The sequence below is a fragment of the Arachis ipaensis genome, chromosome B07 (assembly GCF_000816755.2).
Source record: "Arachis ipaensis cultivar K30076 chromosome B07, Araip1.1, whole genome shotgun sequence".
Lineage (NCBI taxonomy): Eukaryota > Viridiplantae > Streptophyta > Magnoliopsida > Fabales > Fabaceae > Arachis > Arachis ipaensis.
In genome coordinates, this window is record NC_029791.2 from 49360435 (window position 1) to 49375912 (window position 15478).

Genomic DNA, 15478 nt, shown 5'->3' on the forward strand with positions numbered 1-15478 from the left:
AAAGAGTTGTCTCTAATGTCAATTATTCTAAACAAAACTCATTCAATACATCAACAACCACAAACATGTATATGTTAAACAAGTCAATTAAAATGCCACAAAAAATTCAAAAAAATAAAAAAATAAAAAATATCTTTTCTTTCTTAAAACTAACTTAATTTTCAAAAATTACATCTAAAAATTCAGATTTCAATTTTAAATTTTTATCTTATCTTATCTTAGTTTTCAATTTTCAAAAATCAAATCTTTCCAAAATTGAAAATCTTATCTTTTTCAAATCTTTTAAAATTCTTATCTTACCTTTTCTAATCTCAAATTTTAAAATCAAATCTTTTTCAAATATTTTTAATTTCTCATCTTATCTTTTCTTATCTTTTTAATTTCAAATTTTAATTTCAAATCTTTTCTTATCTTATCTCTTATCTTATTTTAAATTCAATTCTTTTCTTAATTAATTATTTATCTTCTCTCTCATTTTTTTCAAAACTTCCTAACTAACTCTTATCTCTCTTAATTTTCAAAAATTCCCTCTTCTTCTCTCTCTTCTATTTTTGAAAATTCACTAACTAATTTTTAATTCTTTTTAAATTATTAACCTTAGTTTTTGAAAATTAATTAATAAATAAAATAAAAAGAAAAATGGTTTAATTCTTATTTATCCCTTCTACTTCTAATTCTTATCTTCTTTACTTCTATTTGAATTAATCTCTTCTTTCTTCTTCTCCTTCTTCTATCTTTATTATTCTTTCCTTTATTGATCACATCTCATAGGGAGTTCTCTATTCATTGACATAGAGCTTCCATTTTTCTTCTTTCTTGTTTTCTTTTTCCTGTTTATGTATGCAGGAACATTGAAGCCACTATGGATCCAAAAGGAAATATTCAAATTAGGAGACCTCAAGGTTCTTATTTATTTAATATTCCTATTGACCCAGATGACTTTAAGGTTAACCTAGACCAGATCTTGCTATCAAGGCAAAAATGCCAGTTTCATGGACTTCCACAGGAATATCCAATCAAGTTTCTCTCTAACTTCCTGCAGTTCTGTGACACTGTAGAGGCCAATGGAGTAAACCCTGAAGTCCCCAGACTAAAACTCTTCCCATTTGCTCTGAATGCTCAAGCAAATAAATGGTGGGATATGGAACTTAAAGAAGTTCTGAACACCTGGGATAAGGTTGTTAACAATTTCCTGAACAAGTTCTCTCCCTCACAAAGACTAGCGAAGCTAGTAGTAGATGTCCAGACCTTCAGGCAGAAGGAGAGTGAGTCTCTCCATGATGCTTGGGAGAGGTACAAGATGATGTTCAAAAATTGCCCTCCCCATATGTTCTCAAGATGGGGTAAGACAATGATCTTCTATGAAGTAATCTTTGAGATAGCCAGGAAGATAGTAGATCACTTTGCAAACGGTCTTTTGTTCTTTATAGAAACACATGAAGAGGCAGATGAGCTCATTGAGATGGCTGTCAATAACCAGCACTTATACTATTGTGAGGAGACTCCAGTTAGGACAGAAGTTCTAAAAATGGAGACTATAGCTGCACCCCTTGCTAAGGTTTATAATGCTCCTAGTAATATAAGTGGTAACTACCCTCAAGGAGACATTCTCACCGATGGCCGGTAGACACCTAAGCAGGTTAATATTCCTCTTACTGAGTTGTTTGAGGAGGTGCATCCCCAAAGGGCCCTCACAAAAAGCCTGATGCTCTCTAGGAAGGAGACCTTGAAAGAAGGTGAGACAGTAGTCTTCACCAAAGAGGCTGAACCTCAGGAGTTTGCTACTAAGGGACTGAAGGCAATCACAGACCAGAAGGATCCTGAGACTGCCATTGAGCACTCTCCTATAGAAGAAAAAGAACCTCAAGTTAATTCCTCTCTGGGCGTGCAAGAGGAGCCTGTGATGATCACAAGGCTCACCCTTGTAGATGTGAAAGAACCTCAAGAGCCACATTTCCTAGGCATGCAAAAAGAATTGGCAGATGAGAAGTTAGCTCATTTCCCATTAGCCCTTAAGGAGCTACAAGTCAATATCTCTGTTGCAAAGGTATTGGGAAAAAGGACCCCCTATACAGCCTATCTAAAAGACATTCTTTTTGAAAAGAAGGACCTAAGGGGAGATGAAATAGAGATATACTGAGAAGTACAGTATCCTAATTCAGAATGAGCTGCCAAGGAAGATGCCAGATCCAAGGAGCTTTCAGATCCTATGGACTACTGAAAAGATCATTTTTTACAAAGCCTTGTATGATCTTGGCTTAAGTTTAAATCTGATACCTTCCACTAAGGTAGAGGCCAAATCTGGAGAGACTGGGAAGGCAGTGAACGCCAGTAAGGAACCCTTCACTGGGCGTTCAACGCCCATCCTAGCAGCAAAGTTGGCATTGAACGCCAGCCAAGAAGTACTAGCTGGGTGTTCAACGCCCAACTAGGCAGGCTTTCTGGTGCTGAATGCCAGTGAGGAACCCCACACTGGGCGTTCAACGCCCAAACAGGCAAGCAGCCTAGCGTTGAACGCCAGTGAGGAACCCCTCACTGGGCGTTCAACGCCCACACACCCAGGGAAGCTGGTGTTGAATGCCAGCAAGAATACCCCTGCTGGCCTTTCAACGCCCAAAATGACAAGAGGACTGGGGTTTGACGCCAGTAAGGGTGCACAGCATGGGCATTCAATGCCCAAAGAGCTAATAGAGCTGGCGTTGAATGCCAGTAAAAGCACACCTTCTGAGTACTCAATTCCCACTCAAGAAACCCCTATCCCAGAATCAAAGGAAGCTAAGGCTCACATAAAGACCATAGAGGTTCATTTGAATGCACTCATACAGTGCATAAGTTCTGATGAATACTCATCCTCTGATGAGGATGAAGACACTAGGGAAGAGCAAGTTGCTCGATACCTAGGAGCTCTTATAAAGCTGAATGCCAAGCTATTTGGTACAAAGCCTTTAGAGGAAGAACCTCCATTGCTTTCCAAAAAACTCAATGCTTTGGTTCAGCAAAATCTACCTCTGAAGCTTCCAGATCCTGGACGCTTCCTGATTCCTTGCACCATAGGCACCATGACCTTTGAGAAGGCTCTGTGTGACCTAGGGTCAAGTATAAACCTCATGCCACTCTCTGTAATGGAGAAGCTGGGAATCCAAGAGGCACAAGAAACAGGGATTACCTTGCATAAGGAATGGATGGTGTTCAAAGTTCTTGACCCTCCATTACCCCCTGACAAGGGAGGCACTTGCATAAAGGATTCAGCATCCAAGCCTCCTCCTTTATATGAAACCAATTCAATCCCTCCTAAGACCAAACGTGAGTTTGGTGTGGGATGTACAATATCCACAAAGGAGGAAGGTCCCAAAAGGAAGATACCTAGGGGTTGAAAAAACAAAAATATCCCTAATGAAGGCTTTTTACCATGGCAGATGGTGGTATTCACTTATCTCATCATGGTATGCACCATGGAAGAGAAAAGTGACAAAAAGGGACACCAGCATATTGCTGCAAGCCCAAACCTGCCTCGGGTAGTGAACAAGATCCTGTCTCTTGAGCGTATTACGCTATTCCATGAGAGCACTGGAAGGAACCTCCCAGTAAGGAGTAAGGATTTATTCCTCTATGACTATCTTCCTCCTTGAAAGGAGTTGTCCGTCAAGCTAATGGCATTAAAGAAGCGCTTGTTGGGAGGCAACCCAACCTTAATTAATTATTTTTATTTCTTAATTTTATTTTTCTTTAAAGTTTTGTTTTTAGGTTCATAATTATGTGCAGCAGTTAGAATAGAGACAAAATTCTTCAGCAGTAAAAACAGAACACTCTGGATGGAGTGTTGTTAAAGTTGAACGCCAACTATGGTGCACAAGTTGGGCGTTCAACGCCCATAAGGACGGTAGAGAATTTGAATTCCCTAGCCTCTCAGGACCAGTAGATCCCACAGAAGCTCCATCTACCCCACCTTCTTCTACCCTACTCTTCCCCATTGTTCATATTTGCTTAAGGACGAGCAAAATTCTTAAGTTTGGTGTTGCAAAATCTTTGCTTTTTTACTTCTATCACTCCTAAGTATGGCCTAAAGACTGGTGAAACCTCAAGGAAGAGGAAGGGAAAGGCATTTTCCCCCACAAGAAGAAGATGGAGTGAACTAGAAAGCATGCATATGAGCCGGTGCAGCCGCCTCAACAAAGACAAAGGAGTGACATTGAAGGGATCAAGCACTACATTGGATCCTCAAGGAGGAGCACTAGCCGCCACCATTAAAGGTGGATTCGTTCTCTTTATCTCCTTTTTTTTATCTTTCTATTCTCTGTTATGTTTTATCTGCTCTCTTATTCTTGTTGCATGATCATTTGCATTGATGTCTTAAAGTTGTAAAATGTTTCATATATCTCTCACCTTACTTAAAAAAGAAAATTTTTAATTGAAAAGAATTGAGAGATACATGAGTTTAAATTTTAAAATAAGAATAGTTTAATTATGTTGATGTGGTGGTATTGCTTTTATTTTCTGAATGTATGATTAAATAGTGCATATTTGAAGTTGGAATTTTAGAATGTTGGCTCTTAAAAGAATAAGAAAAAAGGAAAAGTATTATTGGTAATCTGAAAAATCTAAAAATTGAAGCAGCAAAAGAAAAAGAAAAAGAAAAAGTATGTTGCAAAAGAAAAAAATTATTATGCATGTGAAAAAGAAAAAAAAACAAAAAAATGACAAAAAAAAATAAAAAGCAAAAAAATCCATTACTGCCCAAAAATGCAGGAAAAGGAAGGCAGATTGAAAAAGTCAGTAACCTTTTACACCAAAAAGCAAGGGTAAAAGGATCCAAGGCTTTGAGCATCAATGGATAGGAGGGCGTAAAGGAACAAAATCCTGGCCTAAGCGGCTCAACCAAGCTGTGCCTAACCATGTGCTTGTGGCGTGAAGGTGTCAAGTGAAAAGCTTGAGACTGAGCGGTTAAAGTCGTGGTCCAAAGCAAAAAAAGAGTGTGCTTAAGAACTTTGGACACCTCTATATGGGAATTCTAGCAAAGCTGAATCACAATCTGAAAAGGTTCTCCCAGTTAAAGTATCTGTGGCATTTATGTATCCGGTAGTAATATTGGAAAACAAAGTGCTTAGGGTCACGGCCAAGACCCTGAAAGCTGTGTTCAAGAATAAAAAAGAACTGAAATAGGAGAGTCAATAATATCATCTGGATTCTAGGTTCCTAAAGATGCCAACCAATCTAAATTTCAATGGATAGTGAGATGCCAAAACTATTCAGAAGCAGCTCATCTAATTGTAACTAAGCTTCATTGGAAACTTAGAAATTTATTGTATCTTAATTTTCTTTCTATCCTACTGTGTTTTTAATTGCTTGGGGACAAGCAATAGTTTAAGTTTGGTGTTGTGATGAGCGGATATTTTATACGCTTTTTCGCATCATTTTCATATAGTTTTTAGTATGTTTTGTTTAGTTTTCATTAAGTTTTTGTAAGTTTTAGTGCTAAATTCACATTTTTGGATTCTATTATGAGTTTTTGTGTTTTTGTGTAATTTCAGGTATTTTTTGGCTGAAATTGAGAAGCTGGAGCAAAAGTCTGGTTTAGAGACAGAGAAAGCATTGCAAATGCTGTCTAGATCTGACCTCCTTGCACTCAGAAGAGCTTTTTTGGAGCTACAAAAGTCCAAATGGAGTGATGGTAATGGCTATGGAAAGCTGACTTCCAGAGCTTTCCATCAATGTATAATGGTTTATACTTTGCTTCAGAATATAAGGTCCAAAACTAGTGTCCAACGTCAGCCTCCTGCCCCCTTCCAGGCGTCCAGCGCCCAAAGAGCAGAGACCAGCGTCCAAACACCCAAAGAGGACCACCTAGCCAGTGTTCAATGCCCTAGAGGTCTCCTAGCACGTGGATCTCATCAAAGCTCAGCCCAAACACTCACCAAGTGGGCCCCGAAAGTGAATTTTAGTACTCAATAGACCGTTTTACTCTAACTAGTCATATGTTTAGTATTTTAAGTGTTATTTTACATTCTCCAAAGGGAGGACACACACCATAATATTGTATTTCCTTTCAGTATGAGTTTCTAAACCTCCTAGGTTGAGGGGAGGAGCCCTGCTGAGTCCTATGAGTTACTAAAAGTATTACTGTTTTTCTTCGATCCGTGTGTGATTAATTCTAAGATGTATGTTCGTGCTTCAACTTAGTAAATAGGATGATCAGTGACAATCAGATCTGTTCATCATACTAAGAAGAACGTGCCTGACAAACACCCGCATCTAATTGGGTTTGTTTGAATACTTCAGTGGAAAGTACTAACCGCCAACTTGAATCATACATCTCTCAGACGGCTAATCCACGACTTCATTGGGGACTTCTTAAGACACCAGTTCAGCCAATTCACGGGGAGATTAGGGTCTCTGTGGTAGAGGCTAGAACCCAATGATGCAGCACTCTCTAATCCTGAAGATCCGACCTTGTCTGTGGCATTTTGAGTAGGATCATTAAGGAGAATGGACTGTACGAGCTTCACCCTCAAGCAGAGATGGATACACACTAACCCTGGGGTTCGGATTCGGAGGAGTATTGACGACCTCTCAATAATGGCGTTAATCGCTTACAGTCTGCCATTGAAAAGATCACTCACAATCAAAGAAAACAGTAATACCAGAGTCAATTCAGAAAAGCTAAGCAACTCAAATCCTCAACTATATTCCTATTACTGATTGCCCTTGTCTCAATCCAACTGATTTCATTCCAATTCACAAATACAAATTATGAATAATTTTCCCTTTTCATCAAAACATAACCAAACCTTCTGATTCGCCTTACTAATACCTGCAAGATAACCATAGCTTGCTTCTAACCGCAATCCTCATGGGATCGACCCTGACTCGCTCAGGTATTACTTGAATGACCTAGTTCATTTGCTGATACAGCTGTATAGAGTGTGGGAATTTGTGCACCAGTCAGGCACCACGACGATATTCTCCTCAGCTAGGATAGGTGTGACACGGCGACATTCTCCTTAGGTTGGGTCACAGACGCGTGACGAAGGTGTTGTAGTCACCTTAAGAGTGAGACGGAGAAGCAATGAGTGCGGAGGAAATTGGCGGTGACGAGGTAAGTGGGTGGCAAACTACAGTGAGGAGGTAGGAGGAGAGTTCTGTGACTCTGTGAGGGTTTTTGAGAGAGGGAGGAGTGAGAAAAAAGGAAGAAGTGAGAAGAAAGGGAGTGACGGTAGAATGTGGTTTGGGTGGGGTAGTTTGGGAATTTTATTAAAAAATTAATAAAAAATTAGGGTTTGGATACTTTTGTCGTACGAAACCCATCTTTCATGGGTACAACATTAATTTCCTTAGTTTATGGGTACTTTTATCAGTATTCGTAAACTTTATGAGTACTTTTGATAGTTTTTCCTATTATTAATTATCCTACATATACGTGGAATTCTCTAAAATTCTCATTATCTTGTTCATAAAAATAAATATATAGATGTTATAATAGAGAAGTGCTGATGGACCAAGGCGGGTTAGGAATTTTTCTCAAAATTAGAATTGGCGTTGTAAGTATAGTTTCCAACCCAACAAGGCCAACAATCAAATTTAATTTCTAAATATGTCACAATCAACACAAAATATAAACGGAGAATTTTTAAGTCTCGGGTCGTCTTCCCTAGGAGTTGCAAATGAAATGCTCAATTATTGGCTATGGGGGAAATGGGGATTGGTGACAAGAGAGGTAAGTAATGTAAATAGCAAGAAAGTAACTTAACATACAAGAAATTGAATGAAAGCAATTAAATTCAAAGGTAATTAATCAAAGGGAATGAAAATTCAAATGGTAAGGAACCTTTTGGAATGGAAGACTTAGAGTCAATGGAAACCCTAGTTAACACTATTAATGGAAGACTTAGAGTTAATGGAAACCAAATCAACAAACTACTCTAATGTATCAATAAGAATGGACATCAATGACTCAAGGGTCACCAAAGTCCTCAACTCCAAGCCAAGAGTGGAGAAAAAAACTAAGTAAAAGCTAAGCCCAGCATTTTATCAAACACTTGGTGTGCATGAGAATAAAATAATATCAAATTGCATCAAAAATAAAATCTAACTACCAAAACCAAGAAAATAATAATAGCAACTAAAGGAAGCAATAATTAACATGAAAACATAAATTTGTATTAATTAAAATAAAATTAATAACAGTATTCATAAACATAAAAATGACAACAAATGAGAAATTAAGATGAAGAACAAAGAGAATAAGGGAAATTAAACAAGGAAAAGTAAAAGAAACTACATTAAAATAAGAATTAAAGATAGAAATTACAGAGAAATTAACTAAATCTAACCTAATTCTAGAGAGAGGGGGGGAGCTTCTTTCTCTAGAAAACTAAGAGAAAAAAATAGAAAAACTAAACCTAATTACCCCCCTTGCTTCCACTTGAATTAGGGTTGAAATAGCTTCAGAAATGAGTTGGGTAGGGTTTTGGAGGCCCAAAATTTGCCCCTAGCGATTTGCAATTAATGAGCTCACGTGACTCGGGTCACGCGTATGCGTGGGTCACGCATATGCGTCACCTGGCGAAATTCACACCCACGTATACGCCTGGGTCACGTGTACGCGTGGGTCACGTGTACGCATCGCCTGGCTCTAACTTGTGCGCGCACACGCGTCACTGTGCGCACGCACGGATCGCTGAATCTTCCAAAACTCCATTTCTTCATGATTTCTCCACTTTTGCATGCTTTTTCCTCACTTCTTCAATCCATATTCGCCTTGTAAACCTGAAATCACTCAACAAACACATGAAGGCATCAAATGGAATTAAAGTGAATTAAAATTGACAATTTAAGCATGAAAAGCATATTTTTCACAATTAAGCACAATTTATGGAGAATTTACAAAACTACGCTATTTTATTGAGTAAGTGTAGGAAAAGTTGATAAAATCCACCCAATTAGAGCAAATAAATACCATTAAATATGGATTTATCACATTCCCACACTTAAACAATAACATGTCCTCATGCTAAACTCAAGAAGGAAACAAGGGGTATTACATTTATTCAATGCAAGGAAACTACCAATATGCAATCTATCTAAATGAATGTGATGACATGCCAACATGTCATATTTTTCTATGCTTTTTCATTTGTTTTCAATAGGTTTTATGCACTTTCTTGAGCCATAAACAAGCCAATTGGGTAGATTTTCATGTTTCCTTTGATTCAATCAACCATGGATGAATTAATACAATTTCATGAGATTTTATGCTATAATTGTCATATATTATGAAAGAATAACAAACTCATGATTTTGAGCAAAGCTTTGATGTGTTTGGTTGATTGATGATAGGTGGAAAGAGTTTTGAAGAAGGTTGAAGAAAGAAGGAATGGCTTGGAGCAAGAGAGAACAAAAAGCTTGAGCCAAAGTTTGCCTCAAACTTTAGCTCAAACTTTTGGAAGAATTGAAAACACCCAGAGAAAAAAAGCTTGAGCCAAAGTTTGCCTCAAACTTTAGCTCAAACTTTTGGGAGAAAAGCTTGAGCCAACGTTTGCCTCAAACTTTTTGGCAAACGTTGGCATCACAAAAACAACACCCTGGAGCAAAAGCTTGCGCCAACGTTTGAACGAACATGGTGGCAACCTGCAGTGAGGCCAACTGACCTCTGCACCTTCGACGGAGTATAACTCGAGCTGTGGAGCTCCAAATGATGTGCTTCCAACGGCATTGGAAATTAGACATCCAGGGCTTTCCAACAATATATAATAGTATGGGGTGAACAATACGTTTGAGCCTCCAAAACTGGCTTTTTCGACCACGTTTGAGGCAAACTTTACCTCAAACATTGGGCACCAAAGCCAGCGACCCTGTCCTCTTCAAAGGAGCATAACTTGAGTTGTAGATGTCCAATTGAGGTGATTACAATTGGGTTAGAAAGCTGACATTCAGAGCTTTCCAACCATATATAATAGTCTATAGTGGGCATAAAATTGGCAACGTTGACAAGAGGACAAAGTAGCACCACAAGGCATGCAAGGAGACTCAACGTTTGGCTAAAAGTTTGACCTCAAACTTTAGCCCAAACATTGATAGCAGCAAATAAGGGCAGCTGGTATAAAAAGTTTGAGTAAAAGTTTGCCTCAAACTTTTACTCAAGCTTTTATGATTCTTGGCCCGGTTCACAATGGGTTTCTCTCCAACTCCAAGAGCAATCAACAAAGGCTTTTATCAACCCAATTCCATCAAGTTCAAAGGCCCAATTCAAGGCTTGAAGACCATTTGAAGAAAGTGTATAAATAGCTTAGGATTTAAGTTTTAGGGGAGCTTTTCCTTTTTAGTTTTGCTGAGTAGTTTTGGATAGCTTTTCGGTTGAGAGTATTTGGAGATTCTGAGTCTTGGGGAAGGAGAATTGAATTCTCTTCCTCTTAGTTTTCTTATTTTCAATTTCATTTACTCTTTGTTTGAATCTTGGGTGTTGGAGAATTGAAGGAATTTTGTTTCAATCTCACCCTGAGATCTCTCTGTTTTATTTACTGCACTTTTTGAAAAATCAATATTTGAATTCCTTTCTTCTACTGCTTGATCTTTACTTTTTTTGCAATTGAATTCTAAATTTGGATCTAGGAAGGCGTTGAGATCTAGACTTGGTTATCTAGTCTCTTGGGTCCTGAGATCTGGAGTTTTCATTTTAATTTCACTGTTGGTTACCTTGAGATCTCTTGTTTGCTTTCTGCATAATTCTAGAATTTAAATTTCAATTCTGTCTACTGCTTCCAACTCTCTTTTCTTCTGCAATTTACTTTTCCATTTTCAATTTGCAATTGTTCTTGTTGGATCAAGGAAGGATTTGAGATCTAGACTTGTTTTCTAGTCTCTTCCAACCCCTGAGATCTTCAACCTCTCATTTAGATTTTGCAATTGAGTTATATTTCTGTTTTGCTTCTTTAAGCAATTTTCCTTCTCTGTTGAGATCTATTGCATTTTATTACTTCCTCGGATTTATTGCTCTGCATAGTTCCTTGTTTAATTGTGCATCCCAAATCCTAATTCCTTTTATTCTTCTTGCAATTTAACTTTCCAGTTACTTGATCCACTGCTTTTTTTTAATTTCCAGCACCCACTCCCCTTTACATTTAATGCAAATTTACATTTCTTGTAATTTAAGATTCTTGCAATTTACATTTCTTGCTCTTTAAGTTACTTGCCAATTTACATTCTGCAACTTTAAATTCATTGTCATTTACTTTCTGTTGGCTACAAATTCACACAATTCACTTCAATGTTAGCTTGACTAAACTAATCACCCACTAAAGTTGCTTGATCCATCAATCCCTGTGGGATCGACCTCACTCCCGTGAGTTTTACTACTTGATGCGACCCGGTGCACTTGCCGGTTAGTTTCGTGTGTTTGGAAAATTCGTTTTCCGCAAAAACACCATCAGAATGCAACTACTTTGTCAAAATGACTCAATCTCCAAGAAAGCATATATGAACATAAGGGCTAAAGCAATTTAAATCAAATCCATAATTGATTAAAGTTATTGAAAAGAATTAACAACTTGCAAGATAAGCAATAATAACAAGTGGAAACATAGAATTTAAGCCATCGAACCCTCACCAGATGTGTATCCGCTCTAGCCACTTAAGTGTATAGGGTCAATTCACTCATTTCTCCTTTAATCAAGCTTTCTAAGATTTGTTTTTCATCTAACAATAAACAATTATTCAATGTATGAATACAAGTATCATGAGGACTTTCATGGTTGTAATAGGGCTAGGGTAAAGGTAAGGTTATATATGGTCAAGTGAGCTTGATATTTGCATCTTTGATTAGCCTAAGCTCTCACCAAATCTACATAACAACCTATACAACTTAAAGCAATCCTAACTACCCATTCCTCGCTTTTCTTACACACTCATGCATTTTCTTTTTAATTACTCATATGCATTGCTATTGTTACTTCACTTTGGCGCATTTTATCTCCTTTTTATTACTTTCTTTTTTTTCAATATAAAATATATACACAAAAGTGTCAATGCATATTGTTTAAGAATTTGATGCATGAATATGTACCCAATTACTAAGATCTTTAACAAAAATACAAAACATACCTTTATATCAACCAATATTCCCAAACTTCCTCACACTTAGATGATACCCACTTTTACTAGCTTAAGCTAATCAAAGATCCAAATAAACGATATTTATTGTTTTTCACTTTAAGGCTAGTAATGTTCTAAACTTAAGAACAAAAAGGGGATTAACATAGGTTCAAAGTTGGTTAACAAAGGGAGATAAAAGGGTAGGCTATTTGGGACAAGTGGGCTTAATGAAAAGATGGCCTCAATCATGTAAATGCATATATACATCAAACAATGGACATAAAGAATCAGACAAATCAAAGATTGCAATCATAAAAAGAGAATAACACACACAAGGATGAAAATAGTGGTTATATGATGTAACCACACAATGAGGCTCAAAACTCACATGCTTATGTGTTCTTATCTCAAAAACATGTTCCACAATATATTTCAAGCAAGTTCCAATCAAAAGTTCCAACTCAAATCAATTAGGATGTCAATGCCCTATAAAGAATGTTTTTCTTAGAAGATTTTCATTAAATTAACTAAGCTTATTATATGTATTCAAAGACATGCAATAAACTAAGAGAGAATGTAATTAAAGCCCTAAAATATATACAAATCAAGAAGAAAAAATGCAACTAAGAATTCAAAAAGAAGATGAAAGTGTTAGGATTAGAGTATGTCACCCAAAATTGTCGATCGGTGACGACCTCCCCATACTTAAGGGTTTGCACGGTCCTCTGTGCACTCAAAGGTGAGCAAGGGGGTATGGAAACTTCGGATTGCCACCTTCAGCTGGTGGATCAATCGGCTACTGCGTGCTCTTTCTCCCCGCTTCACTTGTTGCTCATGGTGACTTATAATGAAAAATAGAAATTAGAATAGTAAGATGAGTGGATGCAAAAACAAGGAAGCATGGATTGTTGGAATGAGGTGATATTCACTAAAATGAGTGAGTGAATAAGTTTGTGACATGAAGAAATAAGTGTGTGAATTCTAAGTTGTGCACGATTTAGAACACACACACTAACATGGAAAGCCAGGTCACAATTACACCAAAGAAGCATGCACTTCACTCATTCTAGTGTGCTTGAAATACTTTAAAAAGAAAACTTGTAGGTTAAGATAAACAAACAAGTAATAAAGAAGCATAAAAGTATTCAACCAAGTATTAAGCAATTGCAAATTGGATAATGAAGCAATACCTAATTGACATAAAGTGGAAAACATGGCAAGCATAATCCACAAAGCTTAAAAAGCTCAAAAAGTGTCATAGGCAAGCTTATAATCCAATTTCACAATTCTTAATGTTAATGCATCAAATAGGTGACTTAAATAAAAATCAATTGGAAACAAGCATCACCTAACAAAAAATACATCAACTAAGAACAAGTTGCTTATTAATAGATAATGAAATCAAATTACATGGTGGCCAAAACATGCAATTTAGAAATCCAAAAGCATTCTTAAAGGCAATGTTATGAGTACTTGGTATACACAAAATGACACATGAAGAACTCAATACCAAGCAACAATCTATAACCTTAAAAAAGGAATCCAACAATATTTAGCAACAACAATATCAATAATTCAGCAGCAGTATCTAAACATAATCAACAAATCAAAGCAATAATCCAACACTGAGCACTAAAACAGAAGATTAAACTAACTAACTAAATAACTAATTAACTAACTACCTAACTAGTTGACTAACTAAAGGTGGGTGGTGAAATATAGTGGTGAGTGGTGGTTGGAGAAGGAAAAGAAGAGATGAGAAGAGAAAAGAAGAAAAAAAGTAGAGAGAAGAGAAGAAGAGAAGTATAGTGGTGAGAAAACAAGGGCGTGCGTACGCACACAGGGCCGTGCGTAATCACAAGGGGTCACGCGTACGCGTGAGGGACGCGTGCACGTGCTGCGGGCAAAAAAGAGGATCGACGCGTACGCATGAGGGACGCGTACGCATGAAAAAGAGAAAATGCAAGGTGACGCGTACGCATGAGGGACGCGTACGCGTTGATGGAAAAATGACAAGGTGATAGGGTGGAAATCGGATTCCACACCAAAACTCACTGGCAAGTGTACCGGGTCGCATCAAGTAGTAAAACTCACTTTGAGTGAGGTCGATCCCACAGGGATTGATGGATCAAGCAACTTTAGTGGATGATTAGTTTAGTCAAGCTAACATTGGTGAATTGAAGTGAAATTGAAGCAACAGAATGTAAATAGCAGTGAATTTAAAGTTGCAGAAAGTAAAAGAGCAGAATCTTAAAGAGCAAGAAATGTAAATTAACAGAATCTTAAATGACAAGAAATGTAAATTGCATGAAATGTAAAGGGGGCTGGGTGCTGGAAAGTCAAGGAGGCAATAGATCAATCAATCAGAATAATTGCATAAAATGTAAAGGTGCAAGAAAGTAAATCAAGCTCAATGTGAATGTGAAATTGCAGAAGAAAAGAATTGCTCAGAATTGCAAGAAGAGTAAAGCAAGCTCAATGGAAAAGTTAAATTGCAGAAGAACAGAATTGCAGATTTACAGGAAAAGTAAATTTGGATCTCAACAATTTCACATGCAAACTTGCAGAAAGTAAATTTACAAGAAAGAAAAGTGTAGCAGAGAATTTCAGAAATTGAAAATTTGCATAAGCCAACTTGAATTCAATTGTAACAGAAATGTAAAATTGCAGAAGAGGAAAAGAAAGCTAAGCTCTCTACCAGAGCCTTCTACCCTACTCCTAATGCTCTCTAGCAGAGCCAACCTCCTTAATGAAATGAAACAGATGCCTTTCTATAGGCTTTTACAAAATTAAGATGAAATTAAAATTAAAAACAAATTTAAATGAAATTCCTATTCTAACTATCTCTTGTGCCTTTGAGTGATGATAATGGGCTTTGCTTGCTTTGGATTTGAAGAAGAGTGGATCCGGATTGGCTTGGTTCAATTGAGTCAAGGTGCATTTGGTTCGAATTTGGTGGGAGCCATGCTCCAATGGAGCGCTCAGTTTTGTAAGGAAACGTACCGCTCCCTTGCCTTATGCCTCCCTTCGAACCAAGCCTTGTCCATGGTGTATACATAGCGCTCACTAAAGTATTTCAACGTAGCGCCCCTTTGCTTGTGTTAGTCTCCCTCTTCGAGCCTTGGTTGCTCCTATCCTTGGCTAGCAATTTTTCTCATGATGTAGCGCTCGGTTAAGGCTTTAAACGTAGCGCTCAATTGCTTTCCTTGCGTGCGCCTTACTCTTCTTTGGGCCTCATGCCTAAAAAAGTTAAAACATTTAACGTAGCGCTCTCTTTGATTTCAACGCTGGCCTGCTTTGAGTGCTTGCTCCTTGGCTTTGATGAATTGCTCCGTTGCAACAATTAACGTAGCGCTCATTGCTTAGTTTCCTTGATTGAGAGTGCTCGAGAAAG